Source organism: Phocoena sinus, chromosome 15 (genome assembly GCF_008692025.1).
Source record: "Phocoena sinus isolate mPhoSin1 chromosome 15, mPhoSin1.pri, whole genome shotgun sequence".
Classification (NCBI taxonomy): domain Eukaryota; kingdom Metazoa; phylum Chordata; class Mammalia; order Artiodactyla; family Phocoenidae; genus Phocoena; species Phocoena sinus.
In genome coordinates, this window is record NC_045777.1 from 35,943,800 (window position 1) to 35,954,097 (window position 10,298).

General features: G+C 42.9%; 1 pseudogene; it reads right to left on the minus strand.

Moving 5' to 3' along the window:
• Positions 1-461: 461 nt before the first annotated feature.
• LOC116740437 lies at positions 462-9,294 on the minus strand (annotated as a pseudogene).
• Positions 9,295-10,298: the final 1,004 nt, after the last annotated feature.

A 10,298-nucleotide genomic window follows, 5' to 3' on the forward strand; every position in this document is an offset into this window, starting at 1 on the left:
GACTAGATGACTTCTAGGAAATTTCCTTTCCTGATTCTTTGGCTATCAAATGATGTGATAATCTGCATAATAGTCAATTTCCAAATAAGTGAAAAATGTTAAAATTCCCATATAATTTTTAAAGCTCACGTCATTGGTTATGAGAAAAACCAAAGTGCTCAGGGGGCACAGGAGGAACTTTTATCTATGGTATTTTACCGGTGTCTGGCTCAAGAGTGCTAGTAGGCATTGTTCAAGGCCCTCGGTAACAACAACTAAAGAGGTGTCGGTTGCGCAGTTGATCTCATTTACAATAGTTATGTTCCATAAAGTCTCCACGAACGTTGACTTAGTGAATACAGAGCCATTGCTCTTAGTGGACTTGCGGGGATAGGTTCCCATGAGCCTCTGGTCACATTTTGATCAGCTGGATCAATATATAACCTTGTTTAAAAAAAATCGTACTTAATATGTATTGTTGATTAATTGACATTGAATTCATGGCCCGCAGCACTAAAACTCACGTCTGAATGAAGCTTGTCTAACACGTATATTTTCTCGGTAAAGCACATCACAGCCTTCTTGAGCTTAGGAGCACTAGACAGCACTTCAGCATGATGCTCGGGGGCCTTTTAAAGAGTGAAATCATCAACAAAAAGCACAAAATTTTGAAAACTATGGCACTACATAGACTGTAGAAAGAACACTTGTTTACGGTGTGAGAGCTGAATCAAGAAGGTAGAGCAGAGCTTTGTTTGACCTCAGCTGGAATGGTGTGCATCAGTGGCTCAAATTTTTTGCCTCTCTGCACATGTCCATTAAGGACCACCAAAGTGCTACGGATAGGTGAATTTGCAATACTGGGGATTGACCATATATGTTATATTTCTCTCTGGACCTGAGATCTAGCTATGACACTGCCACTCTTTGTGTCTGAGCTTGGTTTAGTGGTTTCACTACTCTGGATCTCTGTTTTTTTATTCATAAAAAAGGGATGTTGGGATAGATCCGTAGTAGTAGTAGTAGAATTTTTTTTTTTAATAGTAGAAGTAACTTTATTCACGTGAAAGCCCAAGGTATAAAGCAGTAGTCAGCTCCTTGCCTCCTCCACATCTCTTGCCCTCCACCATTTTTATCAAGAACATGTGGAAAACTATTGGGCTAGATTTCCAAGGCCATTTTTCCATTGGGTTATATTTTATTCATTTGATAAATACTGAGCTTGGCACAATTCTGTGTGCTGTTCTTGCACCAAATTCACTAAAAATTGATTAGAGCTATTTGAAAACGGCCTGCAAATACTTTTTATTTGTAATTCTTATTAAATAGGTTTTCTACTAGTTCTGCATCTTCTGACCTCTCTTAATAATGAATGGCCGAAGTTAATCTTTCAAATTTGCTGTTGTTTCAAGCTCATCAGATTCATTTAGGAGCTCTGTTCAGTCTTCACTCGCCCTGGTATGGGCATCCTTCCTCTGTGAGATTAGAATCAGAAATGCCCTCCTCATTGGTCATATCGGAAGGTAGGTCATTTGGAAAACAGGGCCCCCACCCACAAGATAAACCCATTCCAGGGGACACCCAGTATTTTCCTGGGCATCCCTGCCACTTTCGGGTTGTGTTTACTGCTCTACTAGAAGGTTGTCATGATGGAGATGCCTTTCCCCTCTGGAGCATGCATTTTCATAATCCCTGTGTGCCAAAATAGTAAAATAATGTAACAGTATGCATTAAAACAATCCTGAAGCAACCTTCTACTAGTTTAAAGCACATTATAATTTTTACATAGGGCAATTGATGTGTGATTTTTCTTAGTCTTCAATGAAAACTAAGTTTTGTACCTAGATTGTACCTGGTTCTTCAGAAGAGATTGATTCCTCTAAGAGGAAAATTGGGAAGAAGGGAATTGACAGTAGATTTGGATCAGTTTGTTTTAGTCCAGTGAGTGTATTATAAAAATGAAATCTTCAAATTCACCTGAAGACTAGTACTTAATCTTTAGTGAGGGAATCTTTCATCATTGGTATTTCTGTCCTTTAGGGAAAAAAAAATAGAATTTTCCTCTGAAATGCTTTTTTCTTATGAATTGATGAGATTGAATGATTTCTATTTCTGTACTGAGAGCTGGCTTAAGGAAGGCATGAAGGTGTGGTAGCTTCAGTTTTAATTTGGTATGGATCATTTCATGTCTACAATCATTGGTTTTTAATAAATCTGTTGATGTTCAGAAGGTCTGGGCCAAAAAGACGTGGTCTACAAGGAAACCCTGTTCCAACTGTGGAAGACTGATACCTTGGTGGCCCCTCTGCCTCCCATCACTCAGGCCCTTGTATATTCCCCTCCTCATTGACTTTAGACTTGACCATACAGCTTGCTTTGGTCAAAGGGACATTAGCAAGCATGATGCAAGCAGAGGCTTGGTAAGCACTGGCACATTAGGGCTTGTCCTCTGGGAATGCTCCTTCTTGGAAGCCACCCTTGGTGCTATAGAAAAGCTTAGGCTAGACTCTTAACTGATCGGCCATGTGGAGAGAGACAGAGACCTTGAAGGATGAGAGGCCATCTTGAATGTTCCAGCCCCAGTCAAGCTTCTGACTGAATGCAACCTATGGAGTGACCTCAGCTACACCACGTGGAATAGAACTGCTCAGATGAGCCCAGCCAACCCAGTGAATTGTAAGAAATAATCAATTATTGCTGTTTTAACTCAGTAAGTTTTGCAGTGGTTAGTTACATAGCAACAGATAATGGAAATTATGCCCTACTTCAAAAAAGTGTGTGCAAAGGGACATTATTCTGCAAAGATACCTTGTCCATTTGGTTTGTAGAAAACTGCATTTCATAATGCTGTGATGCTGTGATGTCTTCATAAGTACAGTGAGCAAGGGTAGGCATGCATGTGCATGTATATGTGTGTATGTATGTGTGTGTGTGTTCGTGTGTGTGTGTGTGCATGTGAGTTAGATATTGTGGGATTCTTTCTTCCACCACTGCAGCTGAGTATTATGCATGCAATATTTTTATTTCCACGAAGGGTATACCTGAGGAAGGTACCTTGAAAAGTAATTGCTCTTTTATTCATTCAGGTTGTGGAAGATACTGAAAAGTATAAAGAAAAGAGCCATCACCCAGAATCCCACCACCCAGAGGCTAACTTTGGGAAGTTTTCATATTGTAACAACAGTTAACATAACAAAAAACTTCACTTGATTCTTCTTTGAAAGTCTATTGTATAAAGTAGGTCCATTGAGAGGGTGGACTCTCTGATATCCTTATAAAAGTGGTTATAAATGTGCACACAAATCTGCTGGATTTATAGTTTATGTCCCCTCACTCCACTTCATTCTCCATACTGCTGTCAGACTGCTTTTTCTAAAAGGCAAATTTCTGACTTTGTTCTGCCTATGCAGTAGGTCCACACTGCCTCTAGGACGGTGGGTCTCAATTAAGGGTGATTTTGCTTCTGGGGAACAACTGGCAATGTCTGGAGACATTAATGACTGTATTGGGGGTGTTAGGTGTTGCTATTATCTAGTGAGTAGAGGCCAGGGATGCTGCTAAACATCCCACAATCACAGGACAGGCCCCCACAATAAGGAATTATCCAGCCCAAAATGTCAGTAGTGTGGTCACTGGCTCTAGGGTAAGGCCAAAATAGTTGTGCCCTTTCTGACTTCACACTGACCTCTGACCTTTTATTGCTTGTGCATTTTCCATATGCAGTACTAAATAGATTTCTGTTTTCATATCTTCTCACCTTGTGACTCTTTCCCTCAGTCTGGAAAACCCTTTCCCCAGAGGTAATTTGTTCTTTGTGTATTTTATCACTATGACTCTGCTCACTTCCATTTTTCTAACTACGCTGAGTTGCAGTTACTTTTTGAAATCTGTTTTCCCTTCAAGCTGTGAATTCAAGGTGAGCTAGGACCAAACCACATGTCTAGTAAACATTTGGGTGAATGAATGAATGTTTGAATAAAACCAGTGAAAAAGAGGGTGGAGCTGCACACGTTGAGAACAGTACATGACTCACCCTCAGCAAGTTTTCTTTGCTAGCGGGTGTGACTCCTTCCTGCAAAGGCACTGTGGTCACCAGTTCCCACTGCACATGATTTCAATGTCACTGCACTTCCCGGGGGATCTTCCTCAGGCTTCTTTGCCCCATAAGCCCCATAACAGGCATCAGTATCTGATTTCAGGTGGCTTGAAGGAGTAGAGAGGTAACCTCAGGCATGTGAGGAGTGGGGAGATGAAGCTTTGTGCCCCAGATGCCCACCTGTAAGAACCAGGGAAGGGAAGGTTTTAGAGAAGTGAAGGATTGATTCAAGCCCCTGTCTTTTGCCTTAAGTTACATCAACATTAACTCAGCATGATGTAGAACAGTTGTTCTCAAACTTGTATGCCTGTCACTGTCACCTGTACAGCTTCAAAAAATACTGTTGTTGGTTGTCCAGCCCCCCAGAGATGTTGATATAATTGGTTTTTGGTATATCCTAGGCTTCACAATTTCTGAAAGTTTTCTAGGTAAATCTATTATCTTTGAGAATCACTGATGTAGACAATTAGGTAGATTATAGCTCTTCATGCTAATATTTCCAAAGTAATTTAATAATTTTCTTTTTGATAATTTACTATTTCTTAACAATTTTTGTATAAATAATAAATTAGTATTTATAACTTTGTTTAAATTTATATTGGCTGTAAGATAATTTAATATCTAACTTTTTAGTAATTGACATCGTGTAACTTCATTTTCTTCTTTCCTCTTCCTTCTTGAAACTCCTCCTTTCCTCCTTTACCTTGAAACTCATATGAAATATCATGGAGAAGCAGCTGACCATTCTTCGTGTTGGAGGAAATTGGAAGGAAACCATTTTTTAGATAGTCTGCCCACAAAGATGCAAAATTAGAACTTTCCTTTTGGTTTGTATCCTCCCTCTTCTGTTTCCCATACCCACAAACTCTGAATTCTTTGTGCCTAAGAGAAAAATTAGGAAGACCCCTCCATCGTCCTAATAGTCCTTCTAAAAGGCTTACTGTACTCTCAGGTTCTGCACTTTTTTTTTTTTTTTTTTTTGCGGTACGCGGGCCTCTCACTGTTGTGGCCTCTCCCGTTGCGGAGCACAGGCTCCGGACGCGCAGGCTCAGCGGCCATGGCTCACGGGCCCAGCCGCTCCGCGGCATGTGGGATCTTCCCGGACCGGGGATCGAACCCGTGTCCCCTGCATTGGCAGGCGGACTCTCAACCACTGCACCACCGGGGAAGCCCGGTTCTGCATTTTATTACAGATGTGCATTTGTTATGAAAGAGCATTTCTTTTTTTTTTTTAAAGTTGGGTTATTTTTTGTTACTGAGTTATTTGAGTTCCTTATATATTTTATTTTTAAAAAGATTATTTATTTTATTTACTTATTTTTGGCTGCATTGGGTCTTTGTTGCGCATGCAGGCTTTCTCTAGTTGTGGCGAGCAGGGTGCTACTCTTTGTGGTGCGCTTCTCATTGCAGTGGCTTCTCTTGTTGCAGAGCACAGGCTCTAGGTGCACGGGCTTCATTAGTTGTGGCACGTGGGCTCAGTAGTTGTGGCTCACAGGCTCTAGAGTGCAGGCTCAGTAGTTGTGGCACATGGGCTTAGTTGCTCCGTGGCATGTGGGATCTTCCTGGACCAGGGCTCAAACCCGTGTCCCTGCATTGACAGGCGGATTCTTAACCACTGTGCCAGCATGGAAGTCCTGAAAGAGCCTTTGAATGCTGTCTTATCATCTTCCTCCCTCCATGTCCTCCTCTGCTCCCTTCTACCCTGCTTCCAGGCATTTTGTTTGCTTGTCATGTGTTTCCAGATATTACTGAGACAAGGTCTTGGTCACCTGTCAGAACGGTGTTGCTCATGACCAGTGGTTGGACTGATTTTTGCCATTATCTTAAATATGAGAGCTGGAAACAACATTCATTCCATGGCACTGCATGCCCAGCACTGCACTTTTGTTTTTGTTTTTTCCCTTAATATTCAGTTTATGGAATTTGGGACCCAGTGGCTTCTGCCACTAAGTAGGTAAGCACTGCTCTAGGGTGACCACTCTTGGCAGAGGCAATAGCTTTAAGAGAAGAATGGAATCATTCTGAGGTGCAGAACTTTAGGTCACTATATTCTGTTTCATTTCAAGAGGGAACGTTAGAGTAGGAAGAGTGTGTTGACATGGTATAGATAGTGTAACCCTATTATGCCTTTTTTTTCCATTTAATAAAACTAAAGCCGAGGGCCCTTCTTTAACTCACCAGTTGATCACTGCTTATGGAAGGACCCTAGGTCCCCCTCTTGGAGGTGCTACTGGGTGTGGGGAATGAGGAAGTGAAATGATTTGCTCAGTGAGACAAAGTTTTGGCAGAACCACAACTATAAAGCAGATCTCCATTTCTTGAGGTGCTTACTTTATACAAAATTTCCAGTCTCGATTTTTTTATAGGTTTTTCCTATAATGGAGTAAGATGGTGGTCAATGGATGTTTATACAAGATTTATAAGTTTAAGAATAATTGACTATATGTATGCTGTCAAAGCTAGGAATTTTGACTTAAATTAGTATCTAATGGCCATTTGGTTGACAGGTTTAGTTCTTAATTTCTAAAAGTTATTTTCTTATGTATGTGTAACTGAATAACTTTGCTGTACATCAGAAACTAACACATTGTAAATCAATGATACCTCAATAAAATAAATTTTAAAAAAAGAAGTTTTTTATGGTAATACAAAAGTGCTTTTTGCTTTTTCTGAATTACCTAACTTTAAGAAAACACACCAAAGAATGGAATTTTGTGTCAGTCCACTGTTGGGCTGTATGATTTATGTCCCTTTTACTGCTGAAAATTTTTAGCAAACTTTAAAGCTGGATGAGAAACTTAAAGGTCCTCTTATCTGAGTTCATTGGACAGATGAGGAAATCAAGGCCTGGGGAGGTTGTTATTTGCTAAGGTTCACAGAGCAAGTTCAAGGCCAAGTCAGAGACTTAGAAGTCACATTGTTTGACTTCAAGTTCAGTACATTTTTCCTTGGGTGCAGAGTAACCACAGGCAGGGCCAGTACCACACATGCACACGTGCCCACACTCTCACACATTCTTCATAAGTCTGCTTTCAGAGGCATGGGTTGTGGATTGTCTTCTCCCAAAGCTGGCCTGAGATGAGGGTTGGGGTGCAAATAGCTTACTTGTCAGACAGTCCCAGGAAGCACAAGTAGGGGAGTGGGGATGTGAGATAAGGAAGGAAATGCAGCCAATATAGGGTGTGTGGACCTCAGGTTGATCCCACTGGGGGCAACGGAGTGCTGTCTGCAGAGCACTGTGTTTTGGAGGCGGTGTAGAATAGGCTTCACAGTAGTCTTCTGCAGGAGTGAAGAGCTGGGCTATTTGTTGGAGGTCTTACTTGTAGGCACTTGATGAAAAGCCCACCATCAGAGTCTCGGGTCCTAGAGTAAGGCCTTGTCGGTGTGTGGGGGAGCTGAGTGCCGAGGGGCTGTGGAGGGGTCACTTCTGCAGGCTCACAGGAAATGGAAATGGGTGTAAGTGGAGGTTCCTACACACAGTGCGATTCTGACAAACATCCCGTCTTGGCTCTTTTCTGTTCTTACCATCTGCGCGCCTAGTGCTCTAGTAGGGGGTAGGTGGGGCTGAGAAGTAGGTACTGCCTGTGATACCATCAGTGTTGGATAGTCTCTGTTTGGCCCTCCTGATCTGCGCTCCACCTTCTGCATGTGCTCATGTCTGCAGATGGAGCATTAGATGCTGCGTTGATGGGCTTCCTTGCCCTCAGGCGTCTGCACGGATTCAGGAAGTGGGAGGCTAGAGCAGAAGATTGGATGGAGGAGGAACATGAATGAGGTCAGCCTCTATCCCCCCAGGTTTCTTCTTGACACTGGGCTGATGGTTGTCTCTGTCGTCCTCCCGGAAGCCACAGAGTCTGTCCGGCAACCCCTCCTGTAGCCACAGCACTTTCACTGCGTTCCGGTGGCTCTGTCTTCCTGCCCCTCTGGCCTAGGGCTCTTCAGATTCCCTGGTTGTCTTCCTCAAGCCCTGCCCACACCTGGTAAATAATCCCTTATTAAATGCCCTCAGCTGTCTCCTGTGTGTGTTCCGTCTGTCTCCTGCTGGGACCTTGGCTGAGACACCATTTTGAAGAGTTTGCTCTCCAGACAGAATTGGATGAGATGAAACAGCTAGAGACGGTGTGAAGATATAAGATAATGAAGTGTAAATTGTACTTGAGCCCTAAGGACACTCAGCAGGTAGGATGCATTAACAAAAGAAGTGGTGCTTATTAAAGAAGACTTTTTGGAGGGCTGCCTTACGTTGTAATTGGTGAACTTTTTTGTTTGGTCTCCTCTGAGTAGTGACTTGAAAATCAGAAGCTCTGCCTTATTAGGACCATGTATGCAGTTAATTATAATGTATCTGACTCTATCAGATGGAATAATAGGTAATTCATAGAAACAGAAGGGTGAAGGGGCTCTACCCATCTGGAAATTTCAGAGATTTCTCTCATGTATTTTTGTTGTTGTTGGAAGTTCTTTATATAAAGTCCCTTGTGAAAACAAAACAGAATAAAAACAAACCAAAAAGAAGGGGCAGGGCAAATTAAAAAAAAAAGATAAAGGGAAAAGACAGGGACAAAGGACACAACGGGTCACGACCCATTGCGCCTCCTTAGTCTCGTCCTCGGGCTCCTTGCCCTCTTTCACCTAAAGAGCTTCTTAGCTTCTCAGCTACTTCCTCGGTACTCCCATTTTTGCCAGATCCTTTCTTTTCTCTCTCTTCAGCCTCTCTCCTGCATTCTTCAAACTTCGTTTTGAATTTCTGCGCGTTCTCCGCGTTAATGGCTCCTGCTTGGGGCACTCATCGGCAAAGTCGTCGTGGGTATTCCAGACCCAGGCGCTGTCGCTGCCCGCGTACAGCTTCAGCTCCATCACCGGCGTGATGCAGTGGTTGGCGCAGACCTTGAGGGTCTTGTCCCTGCGCCTGAGGAGGCGGATGGTCCCCTTCTCCTCGTGCTTCAGCAGCTTGACGTCCCCGGTGCCCCTCTCCTTCCACCCCGGGAGGTCATTCTCTGAAGCGAACCGAAACAGCTTGGCCTGCATTTTAAAAAAATTCCTCTTCATCTTTTTCCAGCGTTTTAATTTCTTGCTCGGGAAGAGAAACTATTAGCAAAAAATGGGGGTCATGGTTGGACTCGTCAGCATTCTCGGCGGAGGTGTGGTGGTCCTCGTGGGTGTCCTTGGGGGCCGCCATAGGCGCGGCGGCTACTCGCCGGCTCCGTCGTCGCGGGCTCCGCTGCCTCTCGGCGGCTGCTCGCAGCTCCTTCCTCCGCTTCTGGAGACGGTGCCTCCCTCCCGCCCGCCCGCTCTTCCCTCCGCCCTGCGACCCCTCGTGTATTTTAATGTTAGATAAATAAGTCATTTCTTCCTAATTCCTTCTACTCCTCATCCCTCTAATGGGTTATAATCCACTTTTTGGAAATTATTTTTAAAAGCTGGTGTGAAAGGCATTTCAAGCAGCTTGGAGTAAGGCACTATAGCAACAGAAAGCACTCCCTCCGTACGTGTTTACAGAGGGCCTCCTGTGATTCCGGCCCTTTGCTAAGCACCATGGAGTCTGTAATGAATAGTATTTGATCACTGCTTTCAAGGAAATCACAATGTAGTTGGGAAAATAGACGTTCAAACAAATAATTATGATAAATATTTTAAGTAGTATAGGCGTCTACAAAGTATTATGTGTATCTCAGTGAGGGTGTAGTTAAGCTTGGGAGTGTCATATAATGCTTCATAGAACCAGTGACATTGAGTTGGGTCTTGAAGCATGATAGTGAGATTCCCAGGGAGAGAAGGGGAGATGGTATGGAAGAAGGTATGGAATTTCCTCGTGGGTTGGAGAATCAATGAGGCATATGATGATTTGGCCAAAATGCTGGTAGCCTTTGGAGGAGTGCCTGGACTTGAGACCAAGGGATAGAATAGTAATCTAATCACTTAAAATAATATAGACGGCACATATACTCTAAACATATTAGGGATGAAGACAAAACAAAAACAATGTAGTTAAGAATCTTCGGTGTTAACATATTGCTAGACCTCATGGAGCACATGTTCTAAATACTGAGCAATGCATGTTTCTAATTCATGAGCATCTCAAAGGAGGGAGATAGAGCCATTGGTGTCTTCTATCAATACGTACCTTTGCTCAGATTTCTGCTCCCTTACACCAAATTTATCATGACAGAATTACCTTGTATCACTTTAGATTTACCTAAAATATGGAAATATGGTGGATTAC